At 34.5% G+C, this 6,316-nt stretch overlaps 1 pseudogene; it reads right to left on the bottom strand.

Moving 5' to 3' along the window:
* Positions 1-2,038: 2,038 nt before the first annotated feature.
* Positions 2,039-5,763, bottom strand: LOC145067557 (uncharacterized; annotated as a pseudogene).
* Positions 5,764-6,316: the final 553 nt, after the last annotated feature.

Consider the following 6,316-nt stretch of genomic DNA (forward strand, 5'->3'; position numbering starts at 1 on the left):
TTGTCTATCTCACTTCGAATCTTTTTTAGCATCAACGTACAAAACACATTGAGATAGACATCCATTTTGTTTGAGACAAAGTTGCTTTGGGATAGGTCCGCAACCTTCATGTGCCATCGTCCTTTCAGTATGCAGATATTTTCCCGAAAGGGCTTCCATCCTCGTTATTTCTTGACTTCAGATCCAGTGTAAACATCTGCTCAATAACTCCCTTTCCGACTGTGGGGTGCTGTTAGACATATAATATTCTACTTATTGTATTTGTTTTAATCTTTTTGTGGTCAATTATATTTAGCTCACAATGTTATAGCATAGCCTAATTCTTATATCATGTATATATTTGGTGATGAAATACAAGTATCGTTCAAGGGAAAATATGGTGCCTAATAGTTTGGATATATTCTCAATTTATAACATTTTATTATACCATGACCTTGCTATCTACTGCAGTTATTCAGGAACTCGATTTCATTGATACCACATAATGCTGCAAGTTTTCTAGATCAAAATTCATTTATACCACATAGGAGCTGATCTCAGTTCAAGACACTATTGTCTTAGGTTTTTAGTCAAAACGGTATTGTCCCTGGCTCTAAAACTTCACTTTTCTCACATATTTCGTCGTACCCTACTGTTGTAACCCATGGTGTTGTTACATCTAACACTCCATGACTACTATGAAGTTTGTTGCTATTTTTGGTTCTAAAATGCTCAAGTGCTGTTGCTTTTCGGAAGATTTTTTTTGGTTGAGTTATAGAGCCCGGTGATGTTATTTTAGTACTATCCTATACTATTTGCTACCTCCATGATCGTTTGGTTTGATTTTGGTTTGTGTACGATCAACAAGTTTCTTTATTTCTTATTGACACATTTCACTTTGAAAATATAGCAACATTTGGCATTGTACTTTAAATATTTTTGTCATTATAACATTGTAGTTTGAACAGCCACCCAGTTATGACAACGAAACCTCAATTTATTTGAACATCATTTTTATATTTGGATAGATTTTTCAAAGTACAGTGAGAAAACATAATCTGTTAAAATGAAACTATTGTTAGTTGTGTTAGAGAGAAAGGAGTCTATGAATTAATTGGGTTCTTCCACTTTTGGATGCATGCATACATATACATGTTCTTGATTTTTAACTCAAAAAGCGGCATGGTCACCCTTCGTAGATCGTGCTTAGAATGGGCCTCAACCATACCCTGTGTTATATATATATATATATATATATATATATATATATATATATATATATATATATATATATATTCATGTTTATTTGAGACGATGTTAATTTTGTAAAACTGTGAGACCAAATCTAAAAATAATGTTGAAATGAAAAATAATAGAAAAAATTCAAAAATTCCTTTTTTAATTATTATTTTCGGAACTTTAATTACCTAAAAAATAAAAAATAACAAAAAAAAATTAAAAAATTAAAAAAAATTACCGTTTTTTTAAGTACGCGAAATATTCTAATATAATATTACACTGTAAATATTCTAATGTGATTTTTAGAATGTTAGAATATTCTACTAGATTTGTGAGATATGTAGAATATTCAAATATTCTACTAGAATATATAAAAAATGTATTTTATTTTATTTTATTTGGTTTTTAATTTTATTTTTTTTGGAAAATATAAGTTCCGAAAATAATATTTAAAATTTTTTTTCGAAAACTTTCAGTTATTTTGCTTTTAAAAAATATTTTATTTATCTACTAAATGAGTGGCTAGGATTGCGTCTCGCGGTCTCATAAAATTATGTGGTCTCACATTAACCTAACCTATATGTAAAGCCAAAATTGAAGGATGGTTGCAAGAGTTCACACAATATAACTTTCAAAGCGAATCAACGTGGAGAACAATATATGTACATTGCATAATTTTTATAAAAACGTCCAACAAACAAACCACAAAAGCTTGTTCATGAAAAGACTGATGTCAAAAGATCCAAAATATTGATAGCAACAAAATGTCCTTAGCTCCATATATACGCTTAATTAGCGCATAAGATGCTTAGTTAGTTAGTTATATTGTAGCCCTCAAATATACACCAATGGCATCAATATAAAACCTACCATAAAATTCAGCAAATGATTCTTTGTCCAATGGTACAGTGAAAGGCGTCCCGGTTACACTACCATAAGGTCCATGGGTTTTTTTGTTGGTGATGAATGTGAGTGATGATATTATTATATAACCAGGATAAGTTCCGCCTGAGACAGCCACCATTCCAGAAATAGCAATAATTTCCTCGTCCCAGGAAAACGTAACCTGAGTTATTATGGAAAAGTAAAAGTAAACCATATAAAAAAAAAAATATGACAATACTTTTGACACATAACAGATTCGTTAGTTGAAGTTTGTACCTCAGAGACAACATTTCCACCGTTCCAACCACCAACCTTCCCAGAAGTTTTCTCTTCACCTCTAAATTCGGTGGTGAAAGTGAGAGCGTATATAAGATTACCATGATCAATGGTTATCTTCTTCAGATGATGATCTCTTTCAAGTTTGAAAGACCAATGGTTTTGGGGACTTCCAGGAGATTTGGATCCCCAGACTCCAACTCGTGTGATTTCATCAGATAAAGCCTTCATGTAAACACCTATTTCATCAATATAGTAGCCTGCAAGGCCATAAATTCCGCCAAAATTTCCTTTTTCTACTATGTAAACACATGAGCAAGCAGCTGTATTTAAATGTTTCAGTTTGTTAAGATTGGTTTACCTCAGAAACTGTTTTTCCACCAGCCTTTTTGGTAGTGTACAGAATACCCAGTGATTCGGTAGTGAGCATGAGAGAGTATACTAGGTCACCATGATCAATAGATATCATCTTCAGTTTATGATTTTTTTCGAGTAAAAAAGACCAAAGATTTTGAGGACCTCCAGCAGATTAGTTCCCCATATTCCAGCCCGAACAAGTTCTGATGTTTTGAGAGGACTTTTGCAAAAAGGAACGTATAGACACAAGATAACAGGTAGTTACCAAGAGTGAATTAAAGAATTGTAAAAAGTGAAATACAAGTGTAAGTCGTAATTGAAATTGAAATGTTACGACGCAATTTGAAGCTTAATTAAAGTATATATCCTGACAAAGTGAACATACTTGAATTTCATATGTTTTCCAACTTCATCATGAAGATAATTTAATCCACGAGCAGCGCCAATGCTTATTTTCAGACGTTTCATCGAAGTGAGGTCGACTGGGTTATGTATATATTTGTCAAGGCTTCCTCTGTTCTCATGTTCATAAACAAGTATTTGTTCGTTGCCTGTGTCACAGAAACCAACCAGACAGACAAGGTTTTTGTGTCTATAAGTTGAAAGTGTTGTAATTTCCATCATGAACTCATGTTTCCCTTGTTCTGATTCAGGATCCAATCGCTTCACAGCGACATCAATGACTCCATCAGACGATTGGAGTTCACCCTTATAAACACTCCCAAATCCACCTTTGGCAATGAAATTTTCTTTATCAAAGTTTTTTGTGGCTAGCAGTATGTCTTCGAGCTATATCTTCAGGTGTTGTAGGTTATCCATAACAAAAAGGATATCTGTAGAAGTAAAATAAAATTAAATGCAAAATCTCATATAGCATCCGGTCGTATGATCTTTGTAAAATCCTAATCATATAATCAGTTGTAACATTGAGTGTTGAAGAAGATAGTGCAGTTTTGTTCGTTCATCAACTATTTTAGTGTTTGTAATAAACCTCTAATTATTTAAATTGATAAATAAAAAGAAGTTACAACATATTTCTAAGTCGTCTCTAATCATATACGTTAAAATACAATAACTGAGAGCGTCAAAAAACTTCAAAATAGTTTAAATAATATTGGTTAATATGTAATTTTATTTTTCTACAAGTGCTTAGTTTTGTTGGGCTTATTGTGAAACTCATTATCTATCACCCAAATAAGCCAAGAGCATACACATACACAAAGGTTAGTTCAATAAAAAAGTTGAATGACATAAAAAGTTTAGTTTTCATTTAATAGATGAAAGTTTACCCCGATGAGATTCCACATTGGCATTCAATGAATTTGAAGTTCAATGACTATTGAACTATTCAGTGAAAAAAAGGAAAATTTTCTAACTATTAACTAAACACTATAAATTAGTTTTGTAGAGTTCTATCAAACTTTGTAAACTTCAATGTATGGTAGGAAAAATTGAGAGAGTTGTATGAAATATATAGCATGCCTCCCAAAGACGCTAGAAGTACCAAAGGCGCTAGCCACTCAACTAAGCATGTAGCCAACTAGCCAGACTGACTCACCACAGGTCCAATCTATCACTCGATAACCGGTGTCCGGCCTGGTTACTGCACGAGAAATCCTTCAAACGACAAACGGGCACCTGCCAACTTCAGTAAGGATACACGCACCACTACCATTGTTAAGCATATCAAGGCTTGAGCAGGGGACAAGTGTTCGATCTACCAATCATCGCTATTGTCCCGACTCGGTCTGACACTCCTGTCTCCATGAGCGGGGTCCGTGCCAAAGACCTCACTATATAAGTCTGCATGCCTCCAACGGTAAAGTGGATACTCACATACACATCTCTACCGGTAGAGACTAACTTGACCATCAGAGCGTCCTCCCGGGATCCTCTCCCAGAGACCTACTAATGACTTTCTTTCTTGTTGTGATACAGATCTCCATCAAGATAGAAGATAACTAGTGGAAATGTTCTACACCGGAGGTCCTATATAACATCATTGGCGCCATCCGTTTGTGGTTCTAGTGGCACAATATTGAGTCATGTACAACTAATACCATCAATTGAACCGATCACAGAAACAACACAAGCTATCACTTTGTTCAACGCACATCCTCCAACACCAGGAACACCGATAAACCAATTTGGCTGCCGACTCTAACTCCGGTGAACGGACAACAATCGGTCTAGAGAAATACACCCTTAAGCATGACAACAACGTTGATTCCACATTGCCTAAGAAGTACATCGTCGCCATTTCTGCCGCAGTGCGGACAACAGTTTCGCACACAAATATTGCCGTCAACAAATTTCCAGCCAATATATTCAACACAAATCGCTACCGCTGACAGTATCAATCAAGCAACATTGTCGGTGGCTTTGCCCAACAAACAACGTTCATGTTGGAAACAAATCAAATAAAAACACAAAATTTGGAGCGAGTTTAACAGAAAAAATTGAAGAAGAATGGTTGCCTTGTACACAAAACACGTTTCTTTATTAATTACTGCAACTACAGAACATTAGATGGACAAGTACTATTTATAGACCTATGTGTAACTGTCAAATGACAGTTACTATCCCAACCAATGCACCGGTCAAATGAAACCCATTCAAACCAACATAATTGTTCAACCTAATCGTTCTAGAACAAATACCATAAATACTAATAAATACTATTTTAATAGATAATTACCAAACTACCCTTGTCTAGCTTATATTTTCCATCATACCCCCTTAAGCTAGACAAGATTCCCGAAAACATCGTCAGAAACATTCTTCACCAAACACATCCACAACCATACATTGCACACCTTCTAATTCATCACAGAAAACATCATCAGAAACATTTCCCAGAATCTTTTCATCTAGTACAGCATCACACCCTTTTAATGAAACAACACAATCATCCACAAAGTCTTTATCATCTTCTTCAATCATCAAAAACATAGTCTCCTCGGACAGCTTCACGAACTTGGCATCTTCTTGACTCTCATCTTGTTGCTTCTTCCTGCAAAACCTCATTATATGACCATAATTGTCACAATAATAACATTGTTTTTCTGAAAAGGTATTCTTTTGAATGATCCTTCTCCCTTGGAAGTTCGGCCATCATGATCATCCTTGTTTTTATCTTCACCCAAATCATTTCCAGGTTCCTTCCCTTTCAATTTGGTTGAAACTTGAAATGATTGTTCCATCGGGGAATCATCAAATTGCCTCATTCTCAATTCATGGGATTGCAAGGTACCCACTAAACTTTCCAAAGATAATGTTTTTAAATCCTTTGATTCTTCTATAGCAACCACAATGTATTCAAATTTTCTTGTTAAACTTCTCAAGATTTTCTCAACAATCCTTTTATCATCAATATCTTCTCCATTTAATCTGATTTGATTTGTTAACATAACAATTCTGTTTTATTAATGAAAGACCCTGTATAGTGGTTTGGTCTAGGTATAGTAGTTAATAGTAGTGGGTGTGTAAAGGAAATGATTTTGTCTTGAGTTTACGATCTGAGTGTGTTTACGGCCGTAAACTCCTTACGGTTGTTAGTCGAGTCTATAAATAGGGCGTG

This window comes from Lactuca serriola, chromosome 8 (genome assembly GCF_051521515.1).
Source record: "Lactuca serriola cultivar US96UC23 chromosome 8, Lser_US96UC23_V15, whole genome shotgun sequence".
NCBI classification, from domain to species: Eukaryota; Viridiplantae; Streptophyta; class Magnoliopsida; order Asterales; family Asteraceae; genus Lactuca; species Lactuca serriola.